The sequence below is a fragment of the Vicugna pacos genome, chromosome X (assembly GCF_048564905.1).
Source record: "Vicugna pacos chromosome X, VicPac4, whole genome shotgun sequence".
In the NCBI taxonomy this organism is placed as follows: domain Eukaryota; kingdom Metazoa; phylum Chordata; class Mammalia; order Artiodactyla; family Camelidae; genus Vicugna; species Vicugna pacos.
Window position 1 is genome coordinate 102,455,963 of NC_133023.1, and position 14,269 is coordinate 102,470,231.

Consider the following 14,269-nt stretch of genomic DNA (forward strand, 5'->3'; position numbering starts at 1 on the left):
TCTCTATCATAAAATGTACAATATACAAAGTGTTTCCCAAGAATTGCTGCAGTACTGAAATGGTCCCAAGGGCTGTGATGTTTGCCATCTTTTACCTTTCTCTGTTTTTCTCTTTTAGTCTCTCTTTGAAGAAGCTGGATTAAGATAGGATCCATTAAGAACAGAGAGAAAAGTCTATGCAATATGTCTTTAGTTCTAAAGGCATGAAAAGCGAAAGCTCTCACCACTTCAACAAATCTTTATATTTCACATTAACTAAACAAAAAAATTAAAATAAAATGTGCAAAGAGACTAACTGAATGAAAAGTTCTGGTCCCATCTGAACTGCTGCTGATATAGTGATATAGAGGATATTAAAGAAGAAGGAGCTTCTAGGTTCTTTAGAAGAGAAATGGCATTAGTACAGAAGAGAGAAAAGGATGAAAGAGAATGATGGGCCAAACCCAGATCTTGTTCCAATGTCTCAGGTCCTTTTTGGACAAACATATGTAAATGTTTGAAGAACCTGGATGGGAAGATTTTCCAAGTGCCGTCAGATCCTAGGTCTAGTCTTTTCAGCAGCACTTGAGTCTTTTGAGAGATTAGTGATTTGGCCAAAGTGAGTGCAGCTGTGCACAGACAACCACACCATCTTCCCACAGGGCCACCACATGTGGTTGTACATGTTGTGAATTACGACACTCAAAAAAGTGCCAATCATATTTTAGTATACTTGAATGGCACTCTTTGGAGTGGGGCACTTCACAAAGTATGGTTAAATGCGGTGACTGCCCAGATCTTCCCAGCCATGCTACTTTCATAGTCACCTGATGCTTCCATGTGTGGCCCCCAGGATTTATAAAAAAGGTATAAGAAACACCCACTCCAATGCCCTCCTTCTTGCATCTCTCCCTGCATTAGTATCCCCTCACCTGCTGCACGCTTGATTTGCAGGTTTTCAGGCTGAGAGAGAATGATCCTTTCTTCTCTCACTTGGATAAGATATAGCCTCATCTATGAATGAATGATGAATATTGAATTTAAAGTCATTACAAATTATGGTTTATATATGATTTGTTTTCCTCCAAAGTTGAAGTTCACCTCAGTACACCCGCCACATCCTTTTACATCCTAAACTTCAACCTCAAATTTCCACGTCCCTTAGTGGAAGGCAGAATTCTTGGTCTCCACAAGATGAATCCCCATGGACATGCCCTGCATAAGTTTCTCCCTTTCTGTGTGAGCAGGGCTTTTTAATTTTATGGGTTATCATTCACTTGATTATGTTATGTTTTATAGCAAAATGGATGTTACAGATGTAATTAAGGTTATTAATCTTTTGAAGTGATGTACTCTAAAGGTAGATTATCCTGAGGGAACCTGATCTAATTAAGTAAGCTCTTTAAAATAGGATATAGTATCTTCTCACTATCATCTCTCTCTGAACATATTCATTACCACTAGGATATTCTGGGTAGCTGGTATGGTTCACGTAAGTGGGGACAAGAACTTGCCAATATGTTATCAATGTCTTTAGCTTGAAAATACATGTCTGGATTTTCACCAGAGTAAATATTTGTGTCTAATCCTCCCCTTTCCACTTCCTTTTAGATGAAAGGATCTAATGAGTTGTCTGAATGTTTTTCCCAGCCTTGTTGGAAACAATTGAGGTGTTGGCTTGAATAAGAGGGAGAATGAGAAGAGGGAGAAGAAGAAGGAGAAGAGGAGGTAGAAGGAGGTGAAGGAGGAGGAGAAAGAAGAGAAGAGGAGAAGGAGGAGGAAGAACAGGGGGAAGGAGAGGATGAGGAAGAGGAAGAAATACAAGGAGGACGAGAAGAAAAAGAAGATGATGAATGATGATACAGAGACAAGAGACAAGAGAGAGCAGCCTTGAGAAGCAAACTGCCATGTTGTAGACAGCACCACATGGCAAGGAACAGCAGGGGATCTCCAGAAAATGAGAGCCTTAGTTCTATGGGTAAAAGAAAGTAAATTTTGCCAGTTTAGGAAGAGGACCTTGAGCTCAGATGATTTCACAACTCCAGTTGAGACCTTTATTTCAGTCTTGTGAGAGAGACCTTGAGCTGAGAACCCAGTTACATACACACTTCTGACCCACAGAAACTAAGGGATAGTAAGTGTGCATTTTTAAGTTGTTAATGTGGATTAATTTTCTATATAGCAATTGAACAATAAATACACCCTTGTTTGGAGTTTCAAACCTTAATGACAAAACCACAAAAGAAGCAGAGAAATCGTGCATAAATGCCAAGTGAGACAAGGAGGGAGGAATTGGTAGTTGACAACAAGTAGAAAGCAGAAATTTCTTTTCTTTCCCCTTCCCCAGAGAAGAAACAAAATATAAAATTTACCTGGATTGATTTCCAAGAAAGAAAATGGGCTTACTGTGTAGAAATGCCCTGTTCTTCCTCTCATCCCTGAAATTATCAGCCTTCTATCAGAGAGGATCTTTTTCTAAACTTTCCATTCTGAGCCACAGGCCTCCAAGTGTATATATTTTTCTGGCCTGGACAAACACTCTAAGATAAAATGGAAGGAAGGAGGCAAATAGATTCCAAGACCAAAAAAAAAATCTTGTTTTAAAAGCATGAAAACCAGGTTATGGAAAAGCTTATGGATTAGGGAATTGGAAAATTTGTGAAAACACATACCTGTCCATGTTACTCACAATGAGGATAGAAAGCAAGTTAAGAAGTCAGGAACACTTAAACTGAATTTCCCCAAGCCCTCCTGAATTCAGGGTCTTATCTTGGCTTCATTAGCCTAAAATGAGTTAAGTCTGCAGCTTACAGAACTGTAGGAAGTCCCACATTATCCATAAACATAGAAAACTCAAAATATTTATATTCACCCAATCATCATTTGCCCTGAAGTTGGCTGCTATGTGTGGTCATAGCCCTTTCTTCTTTATTCATAATAGGAATATTATCAGATGAAACAGAGTAGACAAGAAATTTTCCCAGTATCTATAGACTCTGAAGGTCTTCGAGAACTGTTAAGCAGAAAATTTGACCTCAGTCTCCACCACCCATGTCCTCAATCTTTCTTTACATTCATATGTTGGTCTGGCTTAGTCATCTAATTCACCAGGAAGAGGATTTAACAAAAAAGCTACAGATTTATCCACTATTTATATATAAACAATGAGATTATGGTGGCTTCAGTAATTTGTACCGATTTATAGCTACCATTATCCACTGTAAAAGGAAAGAGGCAGGGTCAAAGGTAGGCCTCCCTCTCTAGCAAGCCAGGGAAAAGTGAGGGCTTTCTATTTGTTGAGATCCAAACTGCCACGGCCTGAATGTCAGACAACAAGAAGAATGTTATTCTAGTTTGAACCCACATAAAAATGTAACTAAGTAAAAATGGGAACATATATCAGCTTCAGATCTAGATGTATCTCTATTCTTCTTAACTACAATTTCCCAAAGGATTAAGGTAGGGTATCCATACAATTTATTCCTTATATTTGTCACAAAATGTTGCAAAGAGTTGTTTCTAATTCAACTCCCTGACCAAACTTAGAGGGAGGCATTAGATCACCTCCCTCTGTACAACATAAGAACGTGAAATTAGTTTCTTATTCCTAAAATGTTTCTCCAGTTCACACAATGGCACTCAGGCATATGATGCTTATCATCTCCAAGCCTCCCCTCTCCAGAAAAGCAAAAGATACTTAATTTTTAAAATAAACCAAATAAAATAATACCAAAGAATAAAATTGGGTGCTATGTACAATCCTTGATGAAGTGATGACTTAGACCAGATTTAAACATATTTTTATAAGAATGGGTATCTTCTAGTCCTGTGAAAAAATAAGGTGCTTCAATACCCAAGAGAAAAAAAAAGTAAGCCTCAACAGGCTAGGGACCTGAGAAGCAGAACGTAATTTTCCATTGTCTAAAGAAAAGTCTTGAAAATGGGAAGGGGAGAAATGGGTAAGAACATTTTACCATTTGGGGGGTTTGGGGTAGGATATAGGTACCAAAAAACTAAAACCTACAAGTAGTGAGGAACACCATGAAAGTGCTGAAAGGTTTTGTTCTCATTTCAGTCACACTACTTTGGTAAAAGGGATAGGAACTCAAGACGAAACTCAATGGGAAGCTTTTTCCAGGACCTTCAGTTCCTAGGACTTGCCTCAGAGCTAGTCCCACAGACGAGAGAGTGCTAAGGGAAACGTTTGCTGTTTGCAACTAAACACTCCCAATACACCCACAGTGCCACCATCTGCGTTGTACATGTCATGCATTACTCTACCCACAGAGGTATCAATCACATCTAATTATACGTGATTGAGGCTCTCTGGAGTAGAGTACCACAAGAAGAACATCTAATGATGGTAACACAGCCTAATCACCCTTTCATGCTCCTTTTGCAAACCCCTCAGTATTTTTAGGCTGTGAGTGGCCACTGGCATTTGTACTAAGGACCACTATAGCACTCGCTCAACTGTCTTTCCCCATCCATCCTTCTCTAAGTGTTAACTACTCATAGTTCAGAGTTTTCTCAAGACACTTTTTAGAACTAAGAACCATTAAGCCCTCCAGTTAGGTTCTTCTCTTACTCATGGAAGAAATAACTTTGGATGCCTTAGCTGGTTTGTTTTCTCAATGTTATATATAAAGCATTAACAAGTAGTTTGTATTATCCAAATTCAATCATTTATCAAAAAATACACTGTGTATCACCAACCCATGCTTATCACCCAAAGATCTGAATCTTTCCACATGAATACATATCTCAACTATTGAACCACAGAATAAGCAGGGGAAATACACAGGATCTTAGAAGCGGAGAATGGGAGAATAATCATGGTAGGTATGACGGAGAGAGTAGAAATCCCTTTTCCTCCTCAGATCCAGGAGTGAAAAAAAGACCACTTACCAAGAATTATCTCCTTCTCTCTCCCTTTTCTGCCTTCGCTTTTTCTCTCTCCTCACTGCACTAGGAAGGGACACCAAAAGAAAAGTGACAGAAAGATTAAAGATACATGAATTTTTTAAAGACTGACAACAAAAAATAATATCACAGAGTACAAGTTTCTCAGTATGATTCACAAACCCTAATAAGTTGGCGACTTACATAGGATTGAAACATTCTTTTTTAAAACCAAGCATGTTTTAGACAAGGAAGGAAGGAAGGAAGGAAGGAAGGAAGGAAGGAAGAAATACAGACAGAAAATTATCACCATACCTGAGATAGGTAATATTTTGAGCCTCAGAGGGTTAAGGAGAAGGCTTAAAAATGGGAGGGAAGCTAATAGATAGAACAATTGAACAGATTTGTTCCTTAGGGTAGAGAATAGGCTCTGCAGAATGGGACAGCACAATAGCACAAAAAGCCTTCTTATTTCAGGCAAGCAAATTTAGAAAACTGGATTGAATATCAGAAGAACTCAGTGGGATGCTTTTAGGGAATCTTATGTTCTTAGGCCTTGCCTCTGATAAGGCACCTGAAAAGAGTTCTCTGAAATAATCCACTACAGGCATGGAAGGCGTGTAAGAGCGGCATGCTTGGACTCAAGGGAAATTATCCCCCTGCAAGTAACCAAACAGCCCCGGTGCACCTACAGTGTCATCACATAAGCCACACGTGTCAGGTATTTCTCCCCTAGCAGAGATGTCAGTCATTTTTAATTATATATGATTGTCACTCCCTGCAGTCGAGTACCACACACAGCATGTCCAGGGATGGCAGCCCTGCCTAAACAACAACTAATGTGCCTTCGAAGCAGTCCCTTAGTATTTTCAGTGATCAGTGGAATTTGTACATAGGACCTGTACCAGCTCCACTGTCCTTCCTCATACCCCCTCCTGGGTGCTGGCCACTTACATAGTAGACATTCCATATGGCAGTTTTTCAGAACTGATAAATATTAATTCTTATTGTTAGGTTCTGCTGCTTATGGAAGAAATATCCTTGCATGCCTTATCCTATTCCTTTTCCCACTGTTGTATATAAAGCATTAACAAGCAGTTTGTATTCCCCAGACCCATTAATTAAGCAGTAAATTTACTTCATGCCACCAATCCATGCTTGACTTACATGGTATGAGTCCCTGTACCTGAGTTACCTACCTCAACTCCAGAGAAACAGAATAATCAGGGAAAGTACACACAATCTTAGATGTAAAGAAAAAGACAATAAACAGTAGGTGGTAGGATGGAGAAAAGTAGAAATCGTTTTTCTTCCTCAGACCCCAGAGTGTACAAAGCCCATGCACTTAACAGGAGTGATCTGCAAGATGTAAAATGTACCTGACACCGGAGGACACCCTTACGTTCCTTTAGCTCTTGGGATTTCTGGGTCATTATCTGAAACGACATTGTTTAAAACATGTAATTGCATTATTTTCATTCTGAGATATACTATATGGTGCCTGCATTTCCCTGGAAAATCAGAGTCCAAGACACCACAATATAGGTACACAGATATGGTAAATGGAGACCAGAGGCTGGGGTTTTAGTCTTTAAGGTGACTATGGCGTAAAAATTAGATTGTCTCTATCTCTAGCTCCCTATCAAGAGCTACAGTGTACTCATGGAAGTTGCAATCCTCCAGCATTTCTCTAAACACACGTGGTGAGAACTTCGGGGCGCTGTCCCACCACTCCGCTTACTATCATAGACTGGAGGTTCTACTGCAGGCACAGTGTCTAAGAGTACTGGATCTCTAATATACTTTGCAGTAGACTGATTGTTGTGCTTTGGCTCCACATCAGGTGAGGCAAGTGGAGAAGAACAAGATCTACTGACACTGACAAGCGCCCGGCTTGCATAGCACAAATGTCACCCTGAGAGAAGCAGTCCTGCCTTTAGTGACAGCTCCAGATTAGTGATTCTACTATTTTTGCCCAGTGTGAGAGGCTACCCTGAATAACAGAGAATATGAATGCTCTCTCTAAAAAATAAGACTTTATTTGTAACAGAGTGTAGGCTATGTTAAACCCACCACAAACAAGACAGATTTTGATGATCAGTCAATAAAACGAGGTTGTAGCACTCTGCGAGGAATAAGCTGAGAAACAGTCCAGCTTGCTCGCCAGAGAGAACCAGGCGGAGAGAGAACTACTAAGAGCCCTCGTGCTATCTAAACAAACCTCAAAGACTTGCCTCAAAACTACCTGTGCAAAAGAGACGGAATTATTTAGATCAAACTCTGGAGCACTTTTTGCCTATAGCATTTTGAAAACTACGTAATAATCTGCTTGCAGTTAGGAAGTCTAAGGGCTGGGTGCGGTACACATGGAGGTAGATAGACTGACAGAGAGATCATTAAGAAAAGGAGTCGAAGAGAACTCCACCAAAACCACTGTCTTCTCAGAATGACTGTGTGCATAACAAAGCCTGTGCCCCAATAGGAAAAGCACAAAACAGTTTCATGCCACAGACAAAACTTCACTGATATAGAATTGCCAAGACAATAAACAAACTGGCAGAAAACAACAACAACAAAATAATCCCACGGAGGGGAAATCATCATCCAGGGTTGCTACAATTAGTCATATAAGATGTCCAGCTTTCACTGAAATCATGAGACATGCCAAAGGAAAGAAAAATGCATCCCATACACAGGAGAAAAGCAGACAAAAGAAACTTCATGTGACAGTTTCCAAATAGCATACTAGCAGATAAAGAATTTAAAGTCAACATATTTTCAAAGAAATACATAAACCGTTATTTGAGAAACAAAGGAAGTTACAGTGACAGGTATACCAGGATGTACATCTCATCAAACTGCATATCAAAAATTGGTACCAGTATTTCCAAAAAGACTTTAACTCTTCTCAACATTATTAGCCTCAATACTCCTCCTTCTAACTGAATGTCTTAAGATCCACTGATCACCTTATGCCTCTTTTTACTCTGTGCAGATTATCCCAAGATGAGGAAATATCACTTTCCCCCCTATTTCCCATGGGAAATAAAGTAAATTATAATAGAGGGGGTTCACTCTCCTATTGACACTGCAGATGTGATGAGCTCCATTATCAGAGAGTTTGACTGCAATATATTGTCCAATTCAACCTTCTCTTTTACCACCATGTTTCTTGTGCTAGATCATTCTCAACTTAATCTAGCAGGAACGCAGAAGCACAAGCATTAGCCATCATAGCCATGTACTAGTTTTAGGTCAGTAGTGTAGCAAGTTAGTTTAATACTCCCAGACATACCTGTGCACATGCACTACCAGTTTAATAGGCAGCTGCACCTCTTTTAAGCCAAGAAATTGATGTCTCAGTCACTGATCTGGATTTCTCACGTTCGAGGATAATCAGTACAGGCAAAACCATCACATAAAATAGCCTTGGTGGGGAGGGTATAGCTCAAGTGGTAGAGTGCATGCTTAGCATGCAAGAGGTCCTGGGTTCAATCCCCACTGCCTCCTCTTAAAAAAATCAATCAATCAATCTAATTACCTACCCCCTCAAAAGGAAACTAAAATATAAAAAGAAATTCCAAATGATAAAAAAAAACAAAACAAAACAAAGGGGCTATCAAAAAAAAGTCCTCAATTATTTTTTTTCCTTATATCATTTTTTAAAAATACACTCAATTTCTTACTGGTGATTTCTGGAAATCTCCCAGGGAAGAGAAATCTCCTCTACATAAAGCATCATGGCAATACATTTTTTTTCTTATTTCCATCAACTCCTATTCTCCTGTCTCGGGGATACATTACAGAGTTTGACAGCCACTTTGTGAGATCCCCTTTCCTTTTCACTTCTTAAACCAAAGTGTCTCAATATTTCCATGAATTTGCATCACAAAATCCCTTGGAACTATTTGGGCTGGAGGTGGGTATAGACAGTAAGAAAAGGTCAACAGGAAAAGCTGGGATGGCCTTCCATTGCCAAGGGAGAAGGAAACCTTGGAACATTGACAAACTGGAGATTCATTCTATCCCTTACCTAATACAGGACTTTACTCAAATAGTGCCTTCTCAGAGAAGCTTTCTCTGACCACTCTATTTGAAATTGTCACATCCCCTCCTTTCTGGAGCACTGCCCAACTCTCAATATATTTTATTGTTTCTCCACAGTACTTTGGGCTGTTGTGCACAGTTCACATTCTGCTCATTTACTAGCTATTACATATTTGTACCAACAGCTTCTTGAAGTTTTGCCTCTCCTATTGTCCTACTATATTTGCGGCATCTCACGTATGGGCTGGCGTGCTGTATGTAAACTTCGTAATTTTTCAATTGAAAAATCAGCGGATATTCCATCTAGTCTCAGCTGCCACATCCATGCCCAATATGGGGTTTTCAGATGTCCTGTGCTATATAAGCCCTGTGTAAAACCATGTTGGAATTCTAACAAAGGGCCCACCAGGGAACCCTGTTGCTTCTGTGAAGATGGAGTGACATTATATTGCTAAGTATAGAGAGCACCATTTTGACAGAGTCTTGGTATTACCTAAATAGGGAATTTTATTTAGCAGAATTTAGGTACAGCTATATCCCCAGTGCATGCCTCCTTCTCAGTGGCCATATCTCTTTATAATAAAGGGGTATAGACCACTTAATGACGCATTTTGGACAAATTTTCCTTAGGGAATTTAGTGACCAACAAAGTTGTACTTTTGAGCATTACCCTCCTCAGAAAGGCTCACTTCATAACATAGTGGATGTGAATGGCGTCTTCCTAAATAGGGCACTGCATACAGCATGGCTCAAGGTGGCTTCTCTGCCGAATCCACTCTACATTAACGTAGCTCTACTCACACCTGCCCAATCCCCACAGCCATGGCATGACATTCATCATTTTTTTTGTAAGAATTTGGCATTGCCCACCCTAGTGCCCTCTAAATTCCACCTCTAAGTTTCCCCCCAACTGCTCTATGTATCCTTGGATGTTTTTCATGCCCAAGAGAGAATAAGCCACTTCCTGGTCTTCCTTCCTCATTTAAGAAATATCTTTATTCTTTCAAGCTGTTAGGAACTAAGTATTGAAAATATCTACTTTCACCTAAAGTAAACCTAGTCAAATCCCAATAAAACAACAGTAATTAAATACTTACAATACCCCCACACTCCATGGTACCCCCAAATCCCTTCATTCTAAATCCATATAATATTAGTGAAAACACACTAAAACCCTTAGGAAGGAAAGGGAAAATCAGCCAAAGGTGCAAATAATGAGACAGCAGAAATCCCATTTCTTGCATCTCTTGAGAGGAAACTAACCATTTAATATATCACTGTTCAATTCCAAGAGAGAGATGAGCTTAAATCCTAGAGATATCCTTTTCCTACTCTCAGCTCTAGATTATCTTGGCCCTTGATCAAAGATGTGGTTGTTGATAATATATTTTCCCAATTTTCCATTCTGTGACACAGGTGCCTGGCACTCTGAATTTCCGATGACCAACTGAACCTGATAGAAGATGAGAGTATGTAAAGGTAACAGGAGACCACAAACCAGTCAAAGTCTAAGAGCCATGTTATTAGAGCCATGTTATACCAACCCTACAGACAGAGAGGAAGTAGGATTTGGAAACACACTTTTAGCTAAGCTACTTTCTATATATAGAGAAAAAAAGGTCTTAGGAAAGGGGCATTTAAATTGGATTTTCCCAAGTCTTTTTTTTCTAATAGATTTTCAATAGTTCCCAGTTCACAAAACTGTTAGAACTTTCACATCTTCAATAAATATATCTGAGCCATCCGTGATCGAAGTATCTGGTCTGTGATAAGAAGTTTGTTATGGACAAAATCCCCATGGCCTCTTTTAGCTCAGACAGTCTTTTGACGCGTACTTATTTCTACCTCAGCTATGCCCTGCAGCTGATTATCATTATATAAGGGAAGTGTAATGGAACACAGAGGATGCTTCCATCTGGTGAACAAAGAAACAACACCTGCATCCCTTTGTGTTTGTTTTTAGGCAGCAGAGTAAGAATACAGAGAGTTCTTTGAAGTGGGTAGTTTAGTACTGAACCCAACTGTATAGTAAACTTTAGTATATTGGTTCTGCTAAAGACTAGAAGAAAGATGAAAATAATATATTCCCAGGTTGCCAAGCCCCTGGGCTGACTGGTCCTCTTTTCTTTGTGAGACAAGGGGCACCTACTCTGACATCCCAACCCTACTGCTGAACCTAACTTTCATCTTTGACCTTTCTCAAATGGTGTCTACAAGAACCAGACTATGTCTATTATATTTGTCATTTGCAGGTTAAAGTACTTATGATCCATGACAAAGCCCAAAAGCAGCAGTACCATTTTCATATTCCATGGAACGTATTACTTCTATTTAGAAGCTGTACTGTAGCTATGTTTGAAATGGATCATTTGTATCAGCTTTCTCCACATACCTCCTCCCAAAAACCATCCAAGGCCACCTCCGCGTCAAACAAGAATCCCTACAAATTCCAGAACAATTATACAGAGATATACTCATATATAAACTCTCACACCTTCTCAAAAATAAACACACAAATAAATCTGAGAACAATTTTCAATGGTGTCACAGTCACTGCCTGTACATATCTGGAATAATGAGACTTTCTGTGTAAAGAAACCCTTAGATCATGTGAAGGAGGAAAGAAGATACCATAAGTAGTAGACACATATTGTACATGGGTAATAATGCTAGGAGACAAATAGAGAAATCCCCTTTGGATCACAATCTAATTTTTTTTTGCCAAGATTTGAAGTGGGAGTGAGGCCTGTGGCTGTTTGAGATGTAGGAATACCTAAACTCTAGTTTTCAATGACCACTGATTTGGTTAAAGAGGGCTTACCTTTGCAGATCATCAAGATTCTGTTTCCCGCATAAGAACGTAAAATGTATGTATAACTGGCTTGCCGTGCACTGCTCCAGTTCTGCAGATGATCTCCAACTACTGGCTATCTTCTTTCTCTCCTTCAGTGAGCAGGGGGTTGAGAATAGAAATCCAAAGGTGAATAAGATGGGGAAAAAAAGGTAATATTTTATCATTATCAAGAGTTCTACAGTGTAGTTCCTCCTTGCCCATCCATCTTTCACATAATAACTAAAAAATAAGTGAACAAGTATACACATAATAAATCAATAAATAAGGCTTGAGAACTATATATCAGATTGACAGAGCTTCAGCTAACTTAACTATAGTTAACCCCTAGTACTTTGGTGGCTTCAAATATTATTGAAGGCAAATCCAAGAAAGAAGAAATTTGGTTTTGCAGAGAGAAATATCAATGGGAAGACAGAGGAGCATCATAACTATACCTAATGCTGTGGTCTCATATGCACAGCCCTTTTTAACAAACTTTTAAATCCCTGAAGAATATACATATGAAAATTTTCCTAGAGGCCCCTAACTCCCTATGTCTTACTCTTTAGAAGTCACATACAAGGGTCATATAATGTGGCCTAGCACTTAAAACATGGTGCCTTGGCTCAAGGGAAGACCCGGGTAGCCATTCCTCCTCCTCTAGGACCACCACCAATGTTGTACCTGTTGTGCATTACCTCATTCCAGGACATGCCAATCATTGTTTTAGCCACATGAATGACATTTCCTGGAATGGGGTACTACACACAGAATGGCTGAAGCTGGCAACCTACCCATACTCAAATACCCCTCACCATGCCATTTCAATCAGTACCCCAACACTCTTAGTCCATGATGGATCAGAATAATATACTGAAAAGCATGGAAAACAATCAATTAACAACTCCCCTCTCTCTTTCACCCATCTCTGAGTGTATATCCCTTCAACTACAGTGCCTCTAATATGACAAATTCTAGGACTGAGAGAGAATAAATTTTCCTCCTTTTACCTCTACCTCTGGGACTTAGAATATTTGCCTGCATTATTCTGCTGAGTTTCAACTTAGTATAGCTGGCCATGAAAAACTAGTTTGCATTCCCCAAAAGTGAGTTGCTAAGTGGAAAGGATCACTCTACTCACCCATCACATCTACATGTTGCTGGCCAGATAAAGCTCTAATTGGAAGAGAGCAGGAAAGAACTCTCTCCTTCTTCCCAGCTTGAATATTTCTTTATACTAGCATATGAGGCTGACTTGGGCATCCTCTGGTCAAGAACACAGAACTGCAGTAGCAGAAGAAACAGCCATGTACTTCGGTTAGGAGAACAAGGCAGTTTCTTCCTCTTAGACTTTCTTGTGTCCAGCCCCAGTCTGTCTACCGGGCTGTTTTGATATTTTCATCACAGTTCTTAGTCTTGGAAGTGGATCATGGTCAAGGAAACATGGTTTATCCAACAAAACTATTCAAAATATCTCAAATCTTTCTATTGAATTTACTAAGGTCAATGAAAGAGGCTACAGCTATATTCTTCTACAATATTTACACATACAACCTTCCCTTTCTATGTACTTCTCTCATACCCTAAAGTTTTTCCCTGGACTGCTACTTCAGTCACCACAATGGAAACCAAATACCTTACAATAAAACAAACATACCTATTTATCAACCACTAGGCATAGTGCCATTTTTTTCCTCTTCCTCTGTCTCCTCTTTCATAATAACTTCAAAGAAGGCATGGCCACGGCCAGACACATCAGGGGTAGTTGAACCTAAAAGCTCAGATAAGGCCGAAACTCAACAATTCCTCACCTCTTTAATACTCAAGGTCCAATAAGAAGGAAAAAACAACAGTAATTTGAACAATAAATATAAAATATAACAAGTTGGTAAGTAAACTAGGAGATTCAAGTAATGAGGATTGGATAGTATAAAGTAAAGAGAACTTTAAACGATGTAGTAACACCAGATACATAATAGCAGATGTGGCATTATAGCACTATATAAAATTATATAGAGCAGCCACTAACCCTCAGGCAATACCTGATTTATCTCAGTGTTGGTGTCTGGTCAATTTGTTGCTTGCCTTCTCTCATTCATGTTGTTATTTACTGGTTCTTGGTATGTCAAGTGATTTCCTGTTAAACAGAAAATGGACATTTGGAATATTAATTATATACTGTGATGCCTTATCATATTTATTCTTTTTGTTAAGCAAACAGTCTCTCCATTGAGGGGCATGTAAAGTGTGTATGTTCAGCTTCCTACTGGGCCTTGCTCACAACACACTAGCAAAAGTGGGACACTGATTCCTTGAAGACAGGTGGGGCAGAAGTACCACTCCCCCACCTCAGCCCCACTGACATTATTCCAGAAAAAATTGGGGCACCAACCTGCATGGCCTAATTACCTCAATCTGGGAATGTAAAATCAGCTCCCTATCAGGCCCTGCTCTCACTAGACAGAAAGGAAATGGGTCTTAACTCCCCTGCTTTACTGCTGTTTCGTG

General features: G+C 39.4%; 1 long non-coding RNA gene across 3 annotated transcripts in view; it reads right to left on the reverse strand.

The window, feature by feature from the left end:
* Positions 1-13,895, reverse strand: part of LOC140691904 (uncharacterized) — a 33,171-nt gene extending 19,276 nt beyond the window's left edge. For 2 of the 3 annotated variants that reach the window (XR_012067524.1, XR_012067522.1), the window contains exons 1-5: positions 13,804-13,895; positions 13,419-13,532; positions 11,750-11,871; positions 6,261-6,317; positions 4,888-4,947 (exon numbers count right to left, since the gene is read on the reverse strand). This is a non-coding gene — a long non-coding RNA (uncharacterized lncRNA). The remainder of the gene's footprint in view (positions 1-4,887; positions 4,948-6,260; positions 6,318-11,749; positions 11,872-13,418; positions 13,533-13,803) is intronic. The other variant, XR_012067523.1, reaches the window with a different exon arrangement.
* Positions 13,896-14,269: the final 374 nt, after the last annotated feature.